The following is a 24,663-nucleotide window of genomic DNA, read 5'->3' as shown; positions in this document are numbered from 1 at the left end:
GCAAGCAATCCAGTGCGTCGTCGATTCGGGGTAGAGGATAAACATCCTTGCGTGTGATCTTGTTGAGACGGCGGTAGTCCACACAGAACCTGATGGAGCCATCTTTTTTCGTCACCAAGACAACAGGAGAGGCCCAAGGGCTGTGAGAAGGCCGTATTATGCCGCGCCGAAGCATGTCGTCAACATTGTCACGGATGACGCGGCGCTCGCTCGGCGAGACTCGGTACGGTCCCTGACGCAAGGGAGCGTGGGTACCAGTGTCAATTGTGTGAGAGACGGCCAATGCGCGCCCCAAGGAGGGCTGGGAAAGGTCGAAAGAGTTGCGGAAGCGGCAGAGAAGTTCCAAGATTTGGTCACGGCAAGCGGACGGAAGGTCGGGAGCGATGTTACGACGAAAGACGTCGATGGAAATCGGATCGGGCGCTGTCGCACAACAGGCTAAGGCAGTAACTGGGGAACAGGCACAGGTATCGGAGAACTCGGAAGCAAGAGCAGGGTCCAGTTCTTCAATAGAGCCGAGGCATTCGCCGCGAAGAACAAACGACGGGCAAGAAGATGGGTTGGTGACATAGATGGCGCAGTGGCCATCGGAAATCGAGACAACGGCGAATGGAATGAGGAGGCGCTGATGGCGAGTGGCTGCTGCGGTAGGTGTGAAAAGAACAGGGCCGCTGAGGAAAGAATCGGGGCGGAGCGGAACGAGGGCTGAAGAGGAGGGAGGTATGTCGGTGTCGGCAGCTACAAGAAGCTTAGCGGAGCGCACAGGTATGTCACACAACGAAACATCACACAGGGGAGAAAGCTCAAGTTCCGCACGGGCACAATCAATCACTGCTCGGTGGGTCGAGAGGAAATCGCAGCCGAGGATGACATCGTGAGAGCAGGCGGTCAGCACAACAAACTCGATGGTATAGGCGACGTCGTTGATAGAAACGCGGACCGTGCAGGCTGCGATGGGGTGGATGCGCTGAGAGGTGGCCGTACGTAGTGAAAAGTCAGACAGCGGCGTTGTCACCTTACGAAGCTTGCGGCGAAGAGCATCACTAATTACTGACACTGCAGCACCCGTGTCGACGAGCGCGAGAACGCGGACGCCTTCAACAGACACCTCAATCACGTTAGCAGGAGAACACGGAGGACTTAAAAAGTTGGCAAAACACGCAGTTCTTGCCTCCTGAACTGCGGCAGTCAGTTTTCCTCTGGGAGAGGGTCCGGGCGGCGGAGCATCGGAGAAATGGAACGTCGACGAGGGGAAGGCGAGCGGCGAGTAGGGTACTGGGAGCGATGTGTAGGGGAGGCAGAAGAGACATTAGGCAAGGGCGGCCCGGAATCGTAGCGGAAATTGCGCATGAAATCGCCAGAACGAGGAGATCGCTGACGGCAAAAGCGTGCGACATGGCCCGGAAGGCCGCAGGAATAGCATATCGGTCGATTGTCCTCGGTACGCCAGGGGTTCGTAGGGTTTCGGCGGGGTCGACGAACCGGGACCTGCGGCGGGGGTATAGACGGCGGAGGAGCATAAAAGGCCGGGCTGCTAGGGTAGGCGGCAGAGGTGGGCGAGCGCCGTGTACCGGTGACTGCTTCAGCATAGGTGAGCGGCGCTGCCACAGGAGGAGGTGGGGGACTGGATGGCAGAACTGCAGCGACCTGCTCCTGAATAGCACGACGGATAGTGGGCGTGAGAGATGGCGGCAGGTCGTGCGGAGGGCAGACGGGGTCGGGAATGTGATGCAGCAGAAAAAGCTGGCGAGCGATCTCTTCGCGGATGAAGTCTTTAATCTGCTGCATGAACAGGGACTGCTCAGCAGACGAGCCACCAAGGGCCAAGCCAGCAAGACCCCCCGCAGGCGCGCCGGACTGCCGCGTAGATGAGCGTTGCTTGCGGAGTTCGTCGAAGCTTTGGCACAGCTGGATGACGGTAGCGACGGAGGGGGGGTTCTTCGCCAGCAGCATCTGGATAGCGTCATCGGCTATGCCTTTAAGTATGTGGTTGACTTTATCCCCTTCGGACATGGAGGGGTTGACACGCTTGCACAGGTCAACGATGTCCTCGATGTAGCTTGTGAACGTCTCGGAAGGGAGCTGAGATCGAGCACGAAGACGTTGCTCAGCGCGAAGCTTCCGGACGGCGGGGCGGCCGAAAACGTCGGCGAAGCTCGTTTTAAAGGACGACCAGGTGGGAAGATCGGCCTCATGGTTGCGAAACCATAGGTTGGCAACGTCCGTTAGGTAGAAGAGGACGTTGCTAAGTTTCACGGAATCGTCCCACCGATTGTAAGTGCTGATGCGCTCATAGGAGGCCAGCCAATCGTCGACGTCTTGGTCATCGGTGCCACTAAAAGGAGAAGGGTCACGCTGGCGCTGCACCCCGTGACAGAGTACGGTGGCAGGGATGGGCTGCGATGGTTCACTCGGACCTTCCGGCATGGTGGCGGAGACGAGGAGCGTTCCACTTCGAAGTTCCAGGATGAGGACCGGGACGGGAGCCGAGGCACCTCCACCAAGTGTCAAGGCGTTTATTCGAAGCACAGGTCGGTTGGTCTTGGTTGACCGGCGACACGACGGGCACACTCACAGGCGTCGTTCGAAAAAACCCAGCTGCACTTCGTCTGCTTCTTCGTTGTACCGCTTGAACTCGTCCGCTTCTTCGCTGCGCTGCGCCTGTCGGTCCCATTACAATTTATATATATATATATATATATATATATATATATATATATATATATATATATATATATGCGAGTGTGTGTGTGTGTGTGTGTGTGTGTGTGTGTGTGTGTGTGTGTGTGTGTGTGTGTGTGTGTGTGTGTGTGTGTGTGTCGAGCTTAGCATGCACTGTTTTCCAAATTTGGAGGTATATGGCTGGTAGCGGAGGCAGCAAACAATATTTTCGAACACAGTGAGCACATCAGCACGTCCTGCGCTATTATTTTGCAGAAAGATGTTGCCTTCAGTGCTAGTGTTAACGTTTTTTTTTAATAGTGCGGGTTTCTTCGAAAAAAAAGAGATTGCGCCACCCATAGGGTGTTCATTTTAGCAATCCTGAAATTTGAATATTACTTCCGGGTACTCTGAGAGTAAAAATTTTTGCACATCTTTCCAAAACATTACCAATGGGGTGGATAATTAGAAAACTAAAGAAAAGGGGTCCTTAGAGCTGCGGTGTGCTATTCCTTTAAAAAATATTTGCTTGGAAACGAAAGATAAATGGCACTTAAAATTGATAACAGCGAGCTCATGATACACTACAATGGTTGGCCGGTGCAGAACGGGAAGGTCAATGTAGCCCTTCTTGGCTGTCCGTGGCAGACGAAGCAAACTCGTCAAACCAGAAGCAAATGAACTGGGTAGAGACAGCGAGATGAGTAATATTCTATAATACGGAGATTTGAGCGAGTTGGTACATACTGCTGGAAACAACAGCGCTGAGACGAGGGACAAAGAAAGAAGACAACAGGAGCGGCGCTGACTAACAACTGAACGTTTATTAGAAAAAACATGCAATATATACTCATTTGACAACCACGGGCGCGTGCGCAACACCAAACGCCACCTTGATACATCTATCACTTGAATCCAGATACATTAATTCACAGTCATGAATCATGAACTGTTACAGAGGGGGTGCTCACGCATGAGTCAATGTTTTTATGAATATGAAACGCTTGACTGATTTTCCTTGTTAGTTTATCTTTGTGTTTGTACAGGATTCTAGTTTTATGAAAAATGGGTGTACAAGATTTTTCAGAAGAATCAGGTTGGTTATCCCGGGGACCGATCCTGTAATGTAAAGCCAGATTTGAGGACGGAGCCCCTTTCATAGAAGTGTTGAGGTCTCGTAGGTGGGTGTTCAAGCACCTTCCTGTTTCACCTATAAAGGTCTTCCCGCACGTGAACGGCACTTCATACACAACCCCTTCAGCACAAGAGACAAACCTCAGGTCATGCTTTATCTGGCAACCTCTTTTAGTTTTTCTTCGTTTCTTTTCTTCTTCCCTGGCCTTTCTATCTACAATGGCACATAATTTTCCGAGCTTTTTTGGTGCAGAAAATAAAACATGAACGCCATATCTGCTGCCCACTTGCTTCAAACGGTGTGACGTTTGGTGAATGTACGGTAGAACAGCAATTTTCTTTTTATCTTTTTGTGAAGGTTCCTGAGATTCTCCCCTTTTGACCTTTTTAAGTATCTTACTGTAAGCAAGTACTAAAACATCATCTTGAAAGCCCGCGATTCTTAGCCTCTGAACCTGCTGATTAAAGCTTGTGCTGATACCATGCACGCATGACTTGGCAATGGCAGCACCTAAGCAAGAAACTGCTTTTCCACATTTAACTACCTTCGAATGCGCCGAACGAAAACTGAGCAAAGGCTTTCCTGATCTCTGTAGGAAGGACCAGCACACCTGATCTGGCTTCGTTGCCAATGTTATTTCTAAACATTGTAGCTCATTCCCTTGAGGTTTTTCAAAGGTGAAAGTTAGGCCATGTCCGCTTTCGTCAAAAATCTTTAATACCTTAACGACCTGCCTATTGAAGTCATCGTGTTCCAGAAAAACAAGATAATCATCCACATATCTGAAGATGCGTTTTATATTGACGCCCAAGTTACTCTTAATAGCTTTGTCTACATAACTGAGGAAGATGTTACTTAGTACCGGCGCCAAATTTGAACCAATGCACACCCCATTTTTTGAGTGTACAACCTGCCTTCACCAGTTAACAAAGGTGGACTTAGATGAAACGACAAAAGCTCCAAAAAGGCCCCTACACGCTGTATTGTTACAGAGAGAGCAACATGGCAATATAAGGTTTCAAGTTTCATACAGAAAATATTGGTTCACTAAGAATCGATGCTCCGTTTCTTGTGTCTAATTCCCTGGCTGTTGTTGACTATTTGAAGTGTTATAATCCGGGTTTGTGCAGTATGTTCAGCATAGATGTTCAGGACTTATTTTATTCACTACCGCACAATAGTCTGCTACGACATGTTAGCAAGTGTTTAAAAGATGACAATGATGAAAGCGATTTCATTGCGAAATGCGGGATCTCTGTGGGGGCCTTTTTGGCGCTTTTCTCCTTTTATCTGAAGTCCACCTTTGTTGAATGGGAAGGGAGGTTGTACACTCAAAAACAAGGGGTGTGCATTGGTTCAAAAGTGGCGCCGGTACTAAGTAACATCTTCCTCAGTTATGTAGACAAAGCTATTAAGAGTAACTTGGGTGTCAATATAAAACGCATCTTCAAATATGTGGATGATTATCTTCTTTTTCTGGAACACGGTGACTTCAATAGACAGGTTGATAAGGTGTTAAAGATTTTTGACGAGAGCGGACATGGCCTAAGTTTCATCTTTGAAAAACCTCAAGGGAATGAGCTACAATTTTTAGAAATAATATTGGCAACGAAGCCAGATCAGGTGTGCTGGTCCTTCCTACAGAGATCAGGAAAGCCTTTGCTCAGTTTTCGTTCGGCGCATTCGAAGGTAGTTAAATGTAGCATAGCAGTTTCATGCTTAGGTGCTGCCATTGCCAAGTCATGCGTGCATGGTATCAGCACAAGCTTTAATCAGCAGGTTCAAAGGCTAAGAGTGGCGGTCTTTCCAGATGATGTTTTAGTACTTGCTTGCAGTAAGATACTTAAAAAGGTCAAAAGGGGAGAATCTCAGGAACCTTCACAAAAAGATAGAAATAAAATTGCTGTTCTACTGTACATTCACCAAACGTCACACCGTTTGAAGCAAGTGGGCAGCAGATATGGCGTTGATGTTTTATTTTCTGCACCACAAAAGCTCGGCAAATTTTGTGCCATTGTAGATAGAAAGGCCAGGGAAGAAGAAAAGAAACGAAGAAAAACTAAAAGAGGGTGCCAGATAAAGCATGACCTGAGGTTTTTCCCTTGTGCTGAAGGGGTTGTGTATGAAGTGCCGTTCACGTGCGGGAAGACCTATATAGGTCAAACAGGAAGGTGATTGAACACCCGCCTACGAGACCACAACACTTCTTTGAAAGCGGCTCCGTCCTCAAATCTGGCTTTACATTACAGGAACTGTGCCCGGAATAACCAATCTGATTCTTCGAAAAATTATGTACACCTATTTTTAATAAAACTAGAATCCTGTACAAACACAAAGATAAACTAATAAGGGAAATCAGTGAAGCGTTTTATATTCATAAAAACATTGACTCATGCGTGAGCACCCCCTCTGTAACAGTTCATGATTCATGACTGTGAATTAATGTATCTGGATTCAAGGGATTGATGTATCACTGTGGCTTTTGGTGTTGCGCACGCTCCCGTGGTTGTAAAAGGAGTATATATTGAATGTTTTGTTTCTAATAAACGTTCAGTTGTTAGCCAGCGCCGGTCCTGTTGTCTTCTTCTTTCATTGTTCCTCGTCTCAGCGCTGTTATTTCCAGGAGTAAAATTCTGAGGTGGTCCGTTCCGTCTCTCTTAATCGTCCTGTGTTCGCGCTGTTCATTTCTGCCATGTCGAACGAAGTATAGCTGTTAGCAGTATCCAAGTACAACCTGGCCAAGAGTACCTCCTATAGTGACTGGTACGCGGTACACTCTAGAGAGAAAGCAGTAAGAATAGACTAAGGTGTCCCCTACTGCAATCCCTTTAATACAGGGAAGGGCGCTTGAGGACAGCCTGCTCCCTTCTTTACTGCCATATAGGCGTATTTGTGTTTAGATTGTATGTGCTCTCTTGGACCTCAGTGATATTGATGCAAGCAGAGAGGGTGTGCAGGCTAAGCAGTGGCTTTTTAATGAGCTAGTATTAATTAAAAGCCTTATGGGACAAAAACTTGGTGGCGTCCTTTCGCTAGTTAGTCGGCGTGAAGGGTGACGCAATGTTATCACGTTACATGATGGAGTTGGGAGGTGCGCTGGTCACGTGACATGCCCTAGTGCGGTGGCGGACTCGCCGTCGTTGCAAAGTGACCTTGGTCGCGTGCGGAAGTGTCCCCACTGTTCCGCGCATCAGTTTGCCATGCCCCAGAATCAACGCCCCGTGTGTCTACCGCAGGGGCGAATCCCCGTCAGCGGAGAGCACGAAACCGCATGCATATCGCTGCAGATGGTGCATAGATTACTCCACAGTCTTGCAGTATGCAGCGAGCAGCCATGACGAAGGAGGGGAAGCAGGCAGTGCACAATAAAGATCTAAATGCTGTCGCAATCTCAATACCTAATATAATAAGAGAGTTTTTAAGTTGTGTATACGGCCGTCATCATCCATGATGTTTGAACAAATATTTCATTTAAGTTGATTTATTCTGGCTGGCGCTTCGTGTCTGTGCAAAACTCGTACGCTGCTCTATAGCCACAGTATCGGATCCGTGCACAGACATAGCACTCCTGAAAATAGGCTCCACTGTAAATGCAACGCGGAGGCGCGGGCTGTCAATGGCCGTCGATAACAAAGCACAAAATTTGGAGGGGACACTTAACAGCCGCCCTAAAGATGCACTAAAGAGAAATCTGAACTCAACTTTTTACCGCTGGAACTCTATCTACACGTTCCGGGCATTCTTAGAAACTTCAAATTATGGGCCTGTGTGGCCGATTGCCCTAATTAAATCAGATTAAACGTCCCGGCTCCCGCTTTTTTTTTAACTCAACGCGGTAGGTAGGAGGAGTGAACCAACGCGTCAGCCAGTCCCGTGGCGGCTGGCCGCTCTGCCATCGGCGGAGTGACACGTAAATAAAAAAAGCACTCGTGTATGTTGCTATGTTGCTTGTGACTGAAACTGTCTATTCACAGAAGCCTAAAAAATAAAATAAAAGCGAAAGCAGAGCGGCCACTGAACTGGCAGAAGGGCACTCCACGCGTTGGTTGACTCCGCCTACCTACCGCGTTGATTTAAAAAAAATCCGGAGTCCGGACGTTTCATCCAAATTAATTAGGGCAATCTACCGCGTCGGAGAATACTTCTCAGTTTCTAAAAACGCCCGGAACGTTTAGATAGAGTTCACGCAGTAGAAAGACGAGTTCAGATTCCTCTTTAGTGCACCTTTAAGGGTATTCATGACGCGATAGTGTAATGGGTTGATTTCCATGTATGCAGAAGGTGAATCTATACTTCACATTCATGCATCCTTCGGAGCCCTCATGCCCCTCCTGGCGCAGTGGTGCAGTGGTTAAGCGGTGCGCCACTGCACCGCTGCGATGGCAGGTGCTCTTAGCTGAGGGCCTTGTGCGGCCCAGGTTGCTCTTCCCGAGCGAGCAATCATTAATTTAACTGCCACCTGCCACAGTGGTTAAGTGGTGATGACGCAAACTCACGTGGCCTAGGCGGCCCGTCTGCCTCCTAGGCTCCTTTCTGGGCCGCACATTCCTGTCACGCTCGTGATTTTTCGCTCACAACGGCGACGCCGGATTTTCTGCGTAACGGGGCTTTTAACGCTAGCAATAAACCTAACAATATTTGACACCAGGACATCAGAGAAAATGTGCACAGCATCAAGTGCACTTCCGGCACTACACTGGTTTTATTCAGATTGGAAAAAAAATTGAAGGATACAACTTGTAAAGACAGCACAGCACCGCTAAAAGCCGTAACCATTACTTCCGGCATCGATATGCTCTTATCAGCGATAGAAACGCGCTGGCGTGTGCATACGCATTTTCTTTCCAAAATATTTATAAGATTAGTTTATGGTGTTTGGGGGTTAACGTCCCAAAGCGACTCAGGCTCTGAGAGAGGCTCTGAGGCTCTTTTACATGCACTGACATCGCAGAGAATTTATATGAATAACCGTATAGCCCATCGCCTTAGAGCGCTAAAAAGAAGACGTGTGATTTGTACATCGAAACCATGCTGATCCCTCACCTTGATATTGTTTCAAACAGCATCTTTTGATGTTTTACGTTCACTCTGAAGGCCAAGAGACACTAAAACACCTTATTTCCCCCCTTAATGCTGATTTATATGGAGAAACTATGCAGAATAATAATTTTCTACTTTTATACTATTTTTTACCTTAAAAACTGTCGGATGCCTGGTTCATCCCATACATTGACGGCAAGGAAATTAAATGCATCATGAAAAGCAAGGAAATGGAAGTTATCATTAATTTGTTTCCGTATTTCCGAAAAAAAAATGGTCAGCTTCCCTAACTAGCACATGCATTTTTCGCTGCATCCACAGAAGATAGGTCCTTCATGGTAGCCTAGTAGTTATGGTGCTCGACTGCTGACCCGAAAGACACGGGTTCAATCCCGGCCGCTGTGGTCGAATTTCGATCGGGACGAAATTCCAGAGGCCTGTGTACTGTGCGATGACAGGGCACGTTAACGAACCCCAATTGGTCGAAATTTTTGGAGCCCTTCACTACGGCGTCCGTCATAGCCTGAGTCGCCTTGGGACGTTAAACACTCATAAACCATAAACCACAGAAGATGGCGCACAAGTGAGCGCGTATAGCACACTTAGCATTCAAGCCGCATGTTTTGCGTTTGCACCGCATAGTGCAGCACTGACGTTAGCCCTAATTACACAAAAGAGTTTGAAAGGTGAAGTGGAACTTCTTCTTATGCTAGTAACATTTAAAGCTTCAGGATGTTATGAATGTCTGGTAGAGGGCTGAACTGCAAACCATCAGGTATGAAGATTTTCACAAAGGTGCACAACAGAATGTTGCAGTCCATGCCGCAATTGCTCACGCACAGTTTTGCGTGGAAGAAAGTCGACGACACAGCCACCAAAACCTGGGAACCAGATGGCCCGGTGCAGATTGCCCCATTATACCTGTAGCCCCAGCCCAGAGAATTGAACCACATTCGTTCTCTAATTGCTCAGGTGAAGACATGGGAAGACCCGAATGAAGCCGACGGCACAGTGCGAAGATACATTGTCAGTCCGATCGCATGCGAAAGTTTGATTCGGTTCCTGTCACGTCCGCCATCTCTTAACTGTCACTTAGTGCTCGGAGACGCTACTGAGGAGCGCCACGTCCCAATTCCTCTTTCTAGTACTGACGCGGTACGGAAGCTCCGCCTACTTGCTCGGCAATGCACCGAGTCGCAATGGAATGAGCCACATTTAAGAAATACGCGACTGTACTCACTTGATCCAACATTAAGTCTTCGAGCGCCATCACAGCTTCGCCGTAGAGACGCCACGCTTTTATATCGACTTTGGTTGGGTGTTGCCTTTACTAAAGCCTATGCCTTCCGCATAGGGATGTCCGACACCTCAACCTGTGACCACTGCGGCCAAGAAGAATCAATTGGCCATATATTGTGCTCCTGCCCCCAGTACAGTCCACAGAGGGCATGCCTTAGCCACGAACTTGACAAACTGGACGACCAACCGCTATCCGAAAAAAGAATTCTACAACATCGAAAGGACCTACCGTCGCAGAAGAAGGCCGTGCAAGCGCTTTTGCGCTTCTTACAATCTACCGGCCTGTGGAAGACTTTAACTGGAACGCCTTGTGTGTGTGTGTCTCCATGTGTGCACGTTCCTTTTTTTTCCCCTCTCTGTCATCTTTCTAACCCCCATCCCCAGTGTAGGGTATCAAACCGGAGACTCACATCTGGTTAACCTCCCTGCGTTTCCTTTTCATTCTATCTCTCGGAGACCCTAAACACGGAAGCCCACTGTAGTCTTTCTTTTCCTTTTTCTCTCCGTCGACGATAGGAAGACGGTGAATGCTAGGAGCTTAGAGAAAGCCAAGGAGAAGGAGGTGTCGACCCTGAACTCTGTGTGTCTATTGTCTCAGTATGTCTATCATTGTTGAGCTCCTCTGCAGCTGGTGCTGGCGGCGAGATAGGTATTTGGTTGGGGCAGCCTAAAAAGAATGAAAAATAATAGCCCCTGCCTGCATCACTGATGTATAAAAGGTTTTATTCAATCTTAAATAAAAGAAAAGGCCCGAAGGCAATACAGTACTTTTACCACCCGTAGGTGGGGAAAATGAAAAAAAAATGGGGGAAGGGGGGGGGGGGGGGGGGTAAAATGCTACTCAGTGACCAACAGCCGGAAAAGCGGGCCCGGGGAGGGAGACTCCCCAGATCTCCTCTGGGACGTAGCGCAAGGGGTTGGATGAACGGGTTATGGGAATTGGGATGGGAATGGGGAAAGCGAGTTTTGCTATCATCCTTGATCTGTCTCGACTTCATTACTGGCCTTTCTGGCCAAAACAGGGAGAGCGTCGAGATTGCCCAATGGTGCGGCCCCACTCACGGGATGCCCGACCGCCCACAAACACAACGGGCTTCGACCGCCGGGGACCGGATAACCTAAGCAAGGGTCAGGCGCCTCGGGCCCCTCCACGACTTTCAGTTTTTTTTTCGGACCTGCCACCTACTAGCCGTTGACTGCTTTTCGCAGTTTTTCAGACACGGAAGTATGTGTGGTGTGATCCGGCCAGTAGAGGCTTAGGTCGATCGTGAGCCTACCGGCCCACCGGCCCTCGGTACCATGACCTGACACCTCCGAGGGGACCCACTGTTCTTCGTTTGTGGCCTGGTCATCCCAGTCTTGAACACTCCCTCCTCAGTAGGCGTGGAGCAAGCTAGGGTAGGAAATAAGTGCATGATTGGTTGGCGGCGAGACAGACTTCTCGGCATTGAGGTTTATAGAGAAAGGTGACTTATTTTCATGGAGGCGGGCTGGGCGCGTTGCTTTCCTTTTAACTCGCGGCCTTTGTGGCGTGCGTGGGAGGACGTCCTGGTAGCATAACTTCCGATCAGATGGGAAATAAAACACGATGAAAGAGGGCGAAGGAGAGGAGAAGTGGGGCTGGAAGAAGCCGTAGAAGCAAGAAAACAAAGGTTCAGGAACAAAAACGAAGCAAATAAAATACACGTGCAACGTTAGAGCGTTTTTCTTCTCACTCCATCGTTTCTTTCCCACATCGAGCGACCATCTTTCGCTGCTTACGTTTACTATTTCCTTTTTACACCTGTTAGCATTCCTTATGAGTTATTTTTACCATTTTTTTGCTTCTTTTTATTCAGACTATTTTAGTTCACACAGTGGAGTATATACGTGGGGCCACGAAGGGGCTCGGTAACTGTGGTTTATTCTACCTTCTTCCAATTCTTTCTTTTTTTTTCGTGGAAGGAATATAGATGGGAGCGAAGATTGTGTTTTCTTGCCCTGGGGGAGTATACAGATACAGCCGCATTGTGCGGAGGACCGATGCGTAGCCGAAAGCGAAGGGCCCTTCCCTCCTTGCAAAATTGCCATCGCAGAGAAATATTTCGTTGCTTCTGGAAAGCAAATCATATTTTGCACTATAATTTCAGTATATTTAATAAGAATCTATTTCTTGCAGCATAGCGAGCGTGTATTGAAGAAAATAACATATTCGAGCGTAAGCTAACGCACAAAAAGAGGGCAAGCAAAAGCAAAACAACAATTTTGGATTCGTCACGATCATCCTGAGGAAAAATGTTGTAATCGCTTGTTTCACGAAGGGGATCGAATCCACCAGCATGAAACTCATTCAATATTCTGGAAAGAGGTAGCTTAAAGATTACGTATAAAGATTACGTATATGCTTACGTACGAACCATCAGAACAAGATATTTATCCATATGCCCCCTTTGTCTGCCTCGAAAATTTTCGTCTTATTGTGCAAGGGAGATGATAAGAGCGCCGTTGTACTTGTTTAAATATCTATATGAAGAGTTTGTAATCGAACTAGGCGAACACAGAAAGGACATAACACCTTACTAAAAGCTAACTTGTGGGAAGGCAAATAAGGTAGCCTCGCGATATGTTGCACTTATGTTTTTTTTAATACCTCAATCAAGATGAGCTGTTCAACTGTGGGGCACCAAACTAGTCTAAAGTATTTATACAGTGGTAACACCAGCGCATTATATTGAAAAATTAGGCTTGGGGCGGTAGGGTCTTATTGTTTCTCTGCGTACTGTAATACTTTGACTCAAAATAAGAGTTCCCGTCAACAATCAGTGTCTTGAAAGTGCCTCTCGGAGCACTTTTACAGAGTAGACGAAGTTCAATTTTTCTATTGCTATGTGTAAGTTTACAGGAACTGTTAATTCCTGTCCTTTCTAAAAGTGCGTTGTTTTTCATTGCCGTCAGTGCAAACAAAAAATGGCCTTTACTCACAGCAACGCAGTAAATCATTTATTGTGCAAACAAATTTTCAAACAACCTATAAAGAATATAATTAACTCGCTTCATCATTAGCAAGCGTTAATGATTCCGCTTAGCTTAAAAGATCCCTGTCAGTCTGGTTATCTAATTGCAGCATTAATTCCTGGCCCTTTAAGAACTATGCAGCTAAGATTTTTACCGGCACTGTTTCTTTGACCTCTTTCTTGTAATCATAAGAAATGTCGTGTATCGTTTTATTAATGTTATCTGACTGCCCTTCCCATCTTCTTTGAACTCTGGACCTTCACCGTTTTACAAGAGCAAAATAAATAGACTGCTTTTCATTTCTTAGTGCTAATTTTCAGCAGTTTCGCTTCACCCAAAAGCCCATTTTCGAACTTCGGCTCATTCCTGAATATTCGATTTCGTGATCCCAGTTATAAAAGCTGTCAGAAGTATAGAAGCTAAATTTTGTAACTTGTTAAACAGTAAAATTAGTAATCAAAAGGAAAAAAATAGTTGGAAGCGCGAGAGAGTAGCCTGGCTGAGGGAGGAAAGGAGATGCGTTTAGGATTCGACGCATTACCTTGGAAACAGCTGTCGCCCCCTAGATACACAGGGTCATAATTAACTGCACCTTGATAACTCTGGCACGGGTCGGCCCGGTATTGCACTGCCTCCGGGATCGGCCCGGGGTATATGGGCCTATTAGCGCGCAGCGCCTTTTCTATCTACCGTTCTTTCCTATCCTTTAAGTCTCCTACTTTCAGCACGCGGCAGCGAGCGTAGCTCGGCTTGAGCCAGTAGGCAGGCCCATGCTCTTTCGTTTTCCTACTTCCTCAAAGCGACATCAGTCAGTCAGTCTTGATAACTTGCAGTTACAGCGCAGCGTGGACAGATTTGAAACCATCGAGTTTAGAAACGGCTTCACGACTCTTCATAATTACTTTCAACAGTCAACAGTCTCGCATGGAAACAGCAGTTCACAAATTTCAGCGAGGCCTGGAAGTGATAAGGGAATACGTATATTTATGGAAGCTAGTGACCGCTGATCCGGATTATGAGAGGGAAATAGCTAGAAAGAATAAGAATGGGGTGTCGCGCATATGGCAGGTTCTATCTCTATCATGAATGGCAGTTTAGCAATATCGCTCCGGAGAAAAGTGTACAACAGCATTATCTTACCGGTGCTCACCTATGGGGCAGAAACGCGGAGGCTAACGAAAAGGGTTCAACTTAAGTTAAGGACAACGCAGTGAGATACGGAAAAAAAAATCGTAGGTGCTACGTCAAGAGATTGGAAGCGGGCAGAGGGAGTGAGGGAACAAACGCGGGTTAATGACATCGTAGTTCAAATCAAGAAGAAATGGGCGTGGGAACAGCATGTGATGCGATGCTGGATAATCACTCGTCGTTAAGGGTGACGGAGCGGACTCGACGAGAAGGCAAGCGTAGCAGGGGCGGCAGAAAATATGGTGGGCGGATGATTAAGAAGTTGGCGGGGATATTGTGGCCACAGCTGGCAAGACAGCGTGAATTAGTGAGACATGGGGAGGTCTTCGACCTGACGAGGGCGAAGCCAGGCTGATGACATAAATACTTTCCCGGGCCAATCTGAACAATCTATCCTTTACCACTGCGGTGCTTGATACAATTGTTAACAAAACAGAAAGATGTCCAGCAGCATAAGGAAATGTGTTTCTGTTATTTACTTCTTTTCGTGTTGAAGTGCGTGGTTCTCAGATGTACCGTAATCATTATAACCACTTTAGCGTTTTTTATCGCGTTTTTTTTAGAATGTGCGCTGGAAATAACTATTTTTTAAGCGAATTGTATTTAACACATTATATGGAGTTTGCTGTATTGTGCACTTACTTATTTATTTATTTATACAAAATACCCCTAAGGGCCCTTCGTTCGAGGGTATTGCATAGGGTGGGGAAGGGATGCAGGCATGTAGTCAAAATTCTACAAATACACTAAAATTTCAAGAAACAACAAACAAAACAGAAACAAACATGAGTCTGCACGAAAAATACAAAACGCAAAATTGTACATAGAAGGGTAAAGAGGAAAAACAAGAACATGAACAGAGCAGCAGACAGTAACGTTAATACAAGTTCTACAATGTCTCAGAAACAACGGCATGAAAATAAAACGGGAATCCTCAATAACAGAAATACAAGACAGAAGCCTAATGGAATATTAAGTTAACAATGTACCCAGAAAATTTAAGCAGAGGTAGTAGCAGCCAATAGATTATAAAATTTATCCGCATCAGTGACGGTAGCAATATGCGAAGGCAGAGCGTACCAGTCAATCATATTACGTGGTATGACTGAATGTGCATATAGTTAGATGCACGAAATGAAGAACGCTTAGCTTTAAACGGGCGGTCGCGGCGGTCAAAAATGAAAGAAGGCAAAGAAAAAAAAGTCGTTATGAAGCGTTGAGTGATGATACAGTTTATGAAAAAGTGATAAACGTCCACCTTTACGACGGCGACATGGATCCTGAAGATCAGCGCGTTTCATCAAGGCTGTGATGCTGGTATGACGTGAATAACCAGGGAAGATAAAACGAACTGCTCGATGCTGCAAAAGATTTGATGTTATTTATTAATTATGCTTGATGAAGGTCCCAAATAGCCGAATAATATTCAATTTTAGGTCGAATAAGAGTGGTGTAAGCACATAATCAGAGGTTGGAGGGAGCATGCGCTAAGGTGTGTTTTAAGGGAACTAACGACCGATTAGCGGAATCAAGAATAACGTTAATATGGGGGTTTCATGTTAGGCCTTGAAGAACGTGAAGACCGACGTATTTATATGTGGTTACCAACTGAACTGGAGTGTTATTTAAAGAATACGGTGTTTGAAATCTAGACATTCGGTTAGTAAAAGACATCAATTTTGTGTTAGAAAGGTTACGTTATATGAGCCATGTAGAGCACCATGCTGTTACTGCGTCGAGACGAAGCGCTTGTGCTGAAGCCAAAATTTCATTTAACTTCCATCCTGCATCGTCCCAAAGTGCTTACAGTATAAAAAATAAAATATTCGAATAGGGCTAACAGGGATCATATTAATGTTCTTAGTTCTTTGCCATAATCCTCGATAAACCATTAAATATGCACTATATGTTGGAGTTATTTAATCTCTGTAGCAATCTCTCCTATTATCGGTAGGCATCATTGAATCGCTAAGTATGAAGTCCAACAAAAGCAAATAAACTGAGTTCTTCTTAATATAACATACTCTCTGCCTCATTTTCACTCTAAACGCCCTCAAATCGGTTGTACTTATATTTTTAGTTCATTTTGTTCCTAATATTGACACTGCTTCTAATATGAGGTGAGAATATCTTTATGCCATGCTGTGTAATTTCAGGTTCATAAATATTTGTCTTTTGCTTTTTATTGATTTTCAAATTTTGATTAGGTTTTCTAATATGTTATTCTCCCCCCTCTTCAATGCTGGGACGTCATGGTGTCTAGTGCATAAAAAAACAGGTGAGATTCCTCGAAAGTGTGCAGACTCAAGATGTAAAACAGTGAATTCGCCGAAATTGTACAGCTTTTTTTTTGTACTCTCCGGAAAATGAGTGCGACGTGTTCCCTGAGGTATGCTGTATTGTCCTTGGATGCATTTCCTTATTCATGCATATTTGTTGGGCACTGAGTTGTACAAGTAGAAGATATTCATTCGCCCACTGATTTTCAAAACTAAATCCTTAAGAAGACGACCGCGAACGAATAACTCCAGGATGTCGGAGAGAAGTCAAACTCGGACAGGATGAATGCAAATACCTCGTAATGACTAAGCCTATCGCAGGATTTGCAGAGCTATTATAATAAAGGGCGTATGTGTGGAATGCCAGCTTTTCGAGTATGTATAGCACCCGCAGGCTGTTTATTGTAGAGAAAGAATGTACTAAAGACATATTTATCTGCAAAAAAATATTGCGCTATTCGCAGACTGAAAAATGACACCCCTGAAACGTGTGACTCATGAGATAAACTTTATTTTGTAGAAACGACTACGCTGAATGTCTATGAAGTGCGAGCTAATTCGTCACAATATTAACGCTGCAACATAAGACTCGAATCAATTTGTTGATTTTGAGCAAACTCTCTATCTCTACTCGCGACCCAGTTCTTGTCTTCATGTTTGGTTCTAAATGCTGACATTAACGGTCTGGGCAAACAGAAGTTCGAGACGCATTTCGCAAACAACATGCCAGCAACATGCAGACAAGAACTGGGTCGCGAGTTGATGGTATAAAGCTGATGGTAGGAGAAGGGCCATTCTTCCTTCTTTGGCTGGTGTATTGTGACTAACCCGGCCACTGCGCCATCGCACCACGCTCTAGTTCAAGGTGAACGACTGAGTCAGGCTAGAAAACGTAGAAAAGAAACGGTGATTGGGGAAATATATAAAAAATACACTACAGTAAACAATGATTGAACATGCCAGGCTAGTAGTAAGGCCTTGAACTGTAGGTGAAGTGAAACAATATTGGCCCGTGGGCATAAGGCGCCAAAAGCCTGGCTTCCTTGAATAGCCCCCTTCGCAGTATGTCGTAAAATTACCGCCTTGCGAATGGAAGCAAAACTTTGCTATATATTTAAAGCTCTTTGGTGCCACAGCAGAAAGAAGGCTGCTCAGAACGGGCAGCCGAAGGCGTCGTCGGGTCCACAGGGCGCAAAACAAATAGGCGGAATCGCGACAACTTATCAGCCGTAAATTGGCAGCTGGGGAAGCGTGATGACTGCAAAAAGGAGGGAGCAAATAAAGAGAGAGGGAAACAAATTACGGAAGTGCGTCGCCAGCCCCTACAACAACGCCAGTGATGGTCAGCGATGTATGCTAGCGAGAGCCGCGAAGAGAACAGACTGTCGCTGCTATCCTCTCTGTCGTGGGGCCTCTGGTGTGTGTGTGTGCGTGCGCAAGCAAGCAGCTAAACAGCGGTAACTGGCAGCAGCCGTGGCAGTGCATGGGAACAGTTCAGGCGTCGCACCAGTTAGCATTCAATTCGTTTACCTGGGCAAACAAGGGGTCGCAAGAGGTGCATGCAATTTGCTACTCTCTTCTACTCTTTCAGAGGTGCGAATTCACACGCCAGCTTCCTAGCAGCCTAGCCTCCTTCAATACCTCATGTCCCTTGCTCGACGCTTTCACTCCGTCTTGCCTTCTTTTCCTACCAAGCCTCGAGTGTTTGAAAGAAGTGGGGAGCCCGGGCTCCTTCTCGCCCTCATCTTCTGTCTCTTTCCGCCCTCTCACAACTACGGTACGGTTTGTATACTGCAACTGCCGCGCTTCATTACGCTGAAGCTCCCTTCAGCGACACGAGGAAAGAGAAGAGGATCCACGGAGCTGATATTTCTCCCGGTTTGTCGGGAAGTGCAGCTGTTCTCTTTAGGTTCGGCTTCCGACTCCCTCGCACGCCTTTCCTTTCCGGCAGGATGGCCGCCGCACGATACTGACGAGAAGGCGTAGACAAGCCCCTCTTCAAGGCGGGAAACGCAGTGTTCCTGTCCTGGTTAGGTAAACTGCGCAACACAAACCGGTGTGGCGGGACACTGACTGCAATTATTTCAAAAAGGAAGACTTCGTGCTTACTGCCTTAGGTGTTCCATACCTTCGTAACTTGTTTATTTCTTAATTTGGGGTTACTTCTTGAGAGACAGAGGTGAAATATTTCTCCGAGGGCTTAGACATCATTGTTTTTCGCGACACCTATGGTTCCAAACGACCCGTTCCAAGAAGGAAGCCCACCTTGTGCTTGCAGCACAAATTACTGCAAATGAAAGCTAGCATAAAACAGCTTGTCTAAATATATTGCAAGTCTTTAGAAATGTCTGGAACCAACCACCACCCACACTTCCTAGTGGTGGCCCACCCATCTACTACCGGTTTTGATTCACCATCCCACCCCCGCCTACCTGAACCCTTCAAAAGCGCCATCTACCTCCCAGATCTTTCCTCGAAAAGCCCTTCCCAACACCAAACTTCCTACCTGCACCGCTCACATGGCATCGTCCCACGAGGCCTCCATGCAGCAGCAGAACAAGAGAAGTTCCTGCTGAATACGAACAATTCAGCGGAAAGGTCTATCTGCGGCTGCGTTGCAACTGCTGCAGCCGCTATTGCGGCCCAACACACATCCTCCTGGGCAGCATGTTCTAGAAATGGCCTCTTAGAAGCCGGTTGGCCGGCAACGTCGTCGAGCCAACCGCAATTGGGCAAATAGCAGCCCCGAGCAACACACAGTTTTTAATCTTGTTCGCAGAGGCTGCCTTTGCCTCCTGAATTCACACATCCGTGTGGTCTGGGCAGGGCTGGAAGCAGGTGTCTTCGAAACGTAGACACGTAAAAATGCCAGCTTCTCGTGGATGGAGGCACGAAAACATGGTGGCCTCGCCGATTCCAAAACTACTGCTAATTTATTATAAGACACATTGTCGGTTTTTGCGTATCAGTTCCCTCTCATTAACACTCGGCTTTTCGGCCCTGAACTTCAGTGTGAGAGTTAAAACATCCTGCGCCAGGACGAGAGCTAGTTTTCAATACGATCACAAGCCCGGGTTTTGTGGCGTGGCTTGTAGAATAAAAATGCGTCCATGCTGGTACAGAGTAGGATTGTTCCGCTTCCCTGCTAAACCAAACAAATGAAATTAAGCATAGAAGTGCGAATTTGGAAGGAAAAGAAGCCGGGCCGAGCAGGACTGAATACCACGTGTTGAAACGGTATTTCAGATCGTCATGCTGCTTCTAATGTTTCTAAGTGGCATATCTCTTTCACTTCGCCATATCATGCGTGTGCATTAAATACGCGCGATCTCGCCTTCCCCGTTCACTTGCAGTGTGGAATCCTAATTTCACGCGCATTTTACGGAAGCTTGCAGTAAGCACCAGTCTGGAATTACGCGTCGTTACCACCTCTCCCTAGGTATTAAAATTACCATTGACAGCGTTCGTGCATCTCACGAGAGAAGGAATTGCTACTTGATGTGACATGGTAAGGTCTATTAAGAGAGCAGCGTTAATTTGTGCTTGTCTTCCAGACGCGCTTCAAGATTAGTACCTCTGCACTCTTAAAAAAATAAGGTCGTAGAATTCATTATGTCATTGCTAAATAGGTCCTGATCAAACAGACCACTATCTGCTTTGTAACAGAATACAGTAAACGTACTAGCAGGTGAAAGTTGATAAGGGGCAAGTGAAGAGGACTGCAGAGACAAGCGAAAAAACCGTGGTAAGAAAAAAAAATAAGTAGAAATTAAGCTAAGAAAATAAGTAGTAGCTGTTTGTCGCAAATCTGGCAAGATTGTTAGTACGAAGCGTTCTCGTGGCGTGTTAAATATTAATATATCAGAAATATAAAAAGAAACGGTCAATGAGAACAACGCCAGACAGAATTGAAAACTATACCAACAGTTTGCTGGCCACAAATCACAGGCTTCGGCTATACACGATGGTCATTGCATATAAAAAATCGCGAACAATAAGAAGTACAAATCAAAAAGGTCACCAGCGCACACTCAATGAGTGTGCTAGAGTAATTTGTTTTTAGTGTCATATACTGCGCAAACCTTTCCCTGCAGTTAGGGTCAGTGGCTCTTGTCCGTATATATATCAAGACACCGGCCTTGATTATAAACTAGCCATTAGAGAAACAGGCTAGAGTACCTGAGCTCATGAAGCTGTAATAATGTTTAATGACCAACCCGTTTCACTCATATAGGATCCTATCCATTTGCTTTCTATGACTTTTGTAGAGACAGCTACACTACGCTAGCACTTCAAGCCTTCAGCGTGGCACCCCTTGAGCTCCGTGGTGGCGCCGTGGCTGGTCACGTGGTTTGTCACGTGATGCGGAGCAGCTGCTGCTGTTGACGGTGCAGCGCGCCGGAGAAACAGAGTGGGGGGGGGGGAGGGGGGGAGTAGAGAGGGGGAGTAGAGAGGGAAGAGAGTGAATCCGCGTCCAGGGACGTTGATGAAGAAGGAACGCCTAGCGAAACGGAGGGGCGAAAGACTGACTTTGCAATTTGACTGAGCGAGTTCCACTCGGCCAGATGTAGCTCTCGCGTCAATCCAGGTTTAACCAGAGCTAAAGCACAGCAATATTTTTTCATTAGGTTTAAACGAACGTTAACTAGCACGGTACTAACGAGCAACCGCACCTAATAAAAAGGGTGGTAAATATTGTCCCGAAGAAGACGAAGCTCGCAGTGCTACAATTTTGTCGTCATCTTCCATGTAAACTTCTTTGTTTATTAAACTACACCTTGGCCAATCCCACCGCGTGGGTATGTGCTACATACCTGGGGTGGAGAAGAAGAAGCGGAACGGAGCGCTCGCGCTAGGCCAGCATGCCATCAAATAATATCTTCCCATCGGTCATCACGCCTCACTGTTATGCTGGCTGTCACGTAACCTTCGGTGTGAGGCGCTGGGTGTCATCATCATCCTGGTCCCGGAGCTTGGGCGTCCTGCGTCAGCCGTGGTTGTCGGCCGTGTGCTCCTGGTCAGCGCCGCCCGGCTGTGTCCCAGCCTGCCAGTGCTGAACCGACTTCGCTCTTGCTCCCCTGCCCCGTCCACCTCCTCTACAACCTGACACGACGAACTGCAGCAGACGCAGTGACCGGACCCAAAGACCCTACTAACCCAATACACCATCCAAATATGAGCACACGGCCCTCTGCCCACGTCGTCCGGCGCGTCCAGGGGCCTCGGCCGTTAGCTACTGTCGGCCTGAGGCCCCGAAGATTTGTGAACCCGGACACGTTTGCCCATCTGTCTCATCGTAGCAGCGAGCATTTCAACGAGTTCTCATTTCTGTTACGCCATCCTCCTAAGCCCATCGCCATTTTGCGCGTCTCTTCGTCATTGTTTTTCCAAGGCGGATTTTCACGATCGGGGCGGTCGCTCGGTGGCCTGAGTAGTGTCACGAAGAAGACGAAGCCGGCAGTGGCGCCGGACGGGGCACTTGCGTTAGGACAGTAGCCAATAAATCAACTTTTTGCCATTCCTCACCATACCGTATTTTTCGGCTGGGCGTCACGTAATGATATTAAAGAAAACACGACTTAAAAGTAGTCAGAGTAATAAACTGGTTTAACGCACCTTTCTACTACGTTTTTTTGTAAGAGGTAGGTTCGAAAGACATGCGTGCTGCAAATTATCACAAGACTTATGGATGCATCTTTCATTATTTGCCCTCAATTTAGAGACATTCAGTGAGATAAGTTAAAACGCTCTAGCAACGGACTTCTTTCAGCGACGGCGAGCGGCTGCTACGCAACCTCTAGACCTTTTCGCTGCAAACGACGCAAACCCTAGTTCTCGCCGATGCTCACAGAGGGAACCCGGCGCCACGGTGCTCCGTATCCGCCTCATGCGTATTGTTCGGTGGCGTAGTCAGAGAATTGCACCAGCTGCGCCCATTACGGGACTCCGTTTTTAACGCGATCGCGGCTTAGCTCCCTAAATAACTTCTCTCTGTGAACGAGACGGTGAAATTGAATTAAATGACTGAATGGAAAAACCAGCTGCCTTCCAGAGATGCCCCACACCTGTCAACTCTATCTCAAAACCCCTGTCTAGATGGCTGCCCATAAACGCACCGCCACTGTCGAACGCCTTCCCACTCAAATTATGCCCCCCATAAGCGCCGCCAACCTCCTAAGTACCCACCCGATCCTCTTTCACCGTTCAGAGCAGTTTCATCACGCTTGCGAAGCCTCACTTGAGGGTATTTGCATTAACTAGAATGAAATCATCAAATCAATCAATGAGGGTAAATCGAACACCTATCGCAACTTCCTTGTACCAAGTTTCATGACCGTCATGCCAAATTTTTCAATGAAACTTCTGACGCAGTTAGCGAAAGGCCTGCACAGAAACGATTGTAGCTTATTTACGTGACAGCATTAAAGTCCACATCCGTAGCAAAGCCCGGCGCCATATGACACGCAATTTTCTGATTGGTCGAGTGATGAAATCGCTGGCTCATGTGATGTGGCGGAGCACTCATTCGTTGACTTGGTGTGTAACGGGATAACACTACTTGACATGGCAGAGTTTGAGGGTGCGCTTGTCACGTGGCACGGCTGAGCGAAACATAAAAAGACAACATCTATGCTTCGCTCTACAGCCACATTTAGGATTCTAGCCTGCGGCATCGCAAACATATCAGCTTCGTTGGCCGCTGCATTAGGCCACTACGCCGCGTCTTACACTACCAGCCTCTCGCGGTGTGGTTTGGATGTCTTCTTCATTATCTTCCATCCGTGCTCAAGTTAGTCGACCCCAAGAGCATACGGGTGCCTGCGCGCGCAAGCTCGAATTCAAACGTGTGGCCACTTCCCTTTGGAAGGTAGAGTAGTGAAGGAGTAATCTACGCGCGGAGGCTGCAGCGCCAGTTTACAGGTGATCCTGGCGCTCGGAGAGTGGGAGCTCCGAGAAAATAAGCTGTACATAGAATTCGGCGCCCGGAAATGCCTGGCAATCAACAAGGACCATGTGAAGATGAACTCAACGTGGACAGACTCAGTGCATAAAAAATGTGGGAGGGAAATAAATATGCGATTGCAATGACCAGTGAATGTAGTTTCTAGCCTGGTGCGAACTCAGCCAGTGCGCTCCCATCCGCTTGGTGAGCTGTGTGATCGAAGATGGTCGGCTGAGAGGCAAAATACTGCTGATAATTAGCAACACAATTCCTGAAAAAACTGACATAGACAAATAGATAGTGACAACATTTGTGAGGATTGTCATGCTATGGCAGTGCACTCTTTGGTTACTTAAGCGTCCCATTTTTTTTACGAAAAAGTTGCAATTTTTTGCGGAGAGTAATTTCATATCCCGATGATCAAAAGCAGGACTTAAACAGTTTTAAAATTTGCGACATTCTAGACGTGAAAAATAATTTCTATGCATTGTGGAAATAAATTGCAGCCGAGGTATTCATCTGTAAAACAGAATATTACTTGGCACATTAAGACGCACCAGACGTTCTTCCAGGCACAAGCTCCTAATTTCACCATGTCGAAGGCATTTGTAAGACCTTCCTTCTTGAGGAAACTTTGCCTTTTTTACTGGTTTTTACAGAGAAAGCTGTAACAGCTTTTCTGCACGCAATTTAGGGGAAACAAGGCCAGCCCTGCAAAGCGTTAAGTTTAATGCGTTTTTCAGGTGGACTACAGCGGCACGTACCGACCCGGGGGCCAGTTATGCGCATTCTCTTTAATGTAAACCAACTGAGGGCTCGGACTGCGAATAATACAACGCTGGGAGCTACATTATTTGCTTTGTGAACGCAGGCACTAGTGAAAGTTAACTTTACCGGGAACGCAGGTGGAAAAAGGCCGACTATAACCGTTAATGTATAGACGCCAAAATGGGCCTCCGAGGCGCAAACCGGGCTGCCGCATCCAAAATGTCAAATTGCGTTTTCCCCTCCCGATTCCTCGGCCGCTAATGCCAATCAGCTTTCGCCAGTTATTGCACTAAGGCAGAAAGTATATTTCTAAAAATTAATTTTTTCTTTCTATGCTTACATGTAAAAGCATTAAT

This window comes from Amblyomma americanum, chromosome 6 (genome assembly GCF_052857255.1).
Source record: "Amblyomma americanum isolate KBUSLIRL-KWMA chromosome 6, ASM5285725v1, whole genome shotgun sequence".
In the NCBI taxonomy this organism is placed as follows: domain Eukaryota; kingdom Metazoa; phylum Arthropoda; class Arachnida; order Ixodida; family Ixodidae; genus Amblyomma; species Amblyomma americanum.
Note: the sequence above shows the minus strand (reverse complement) of the source record.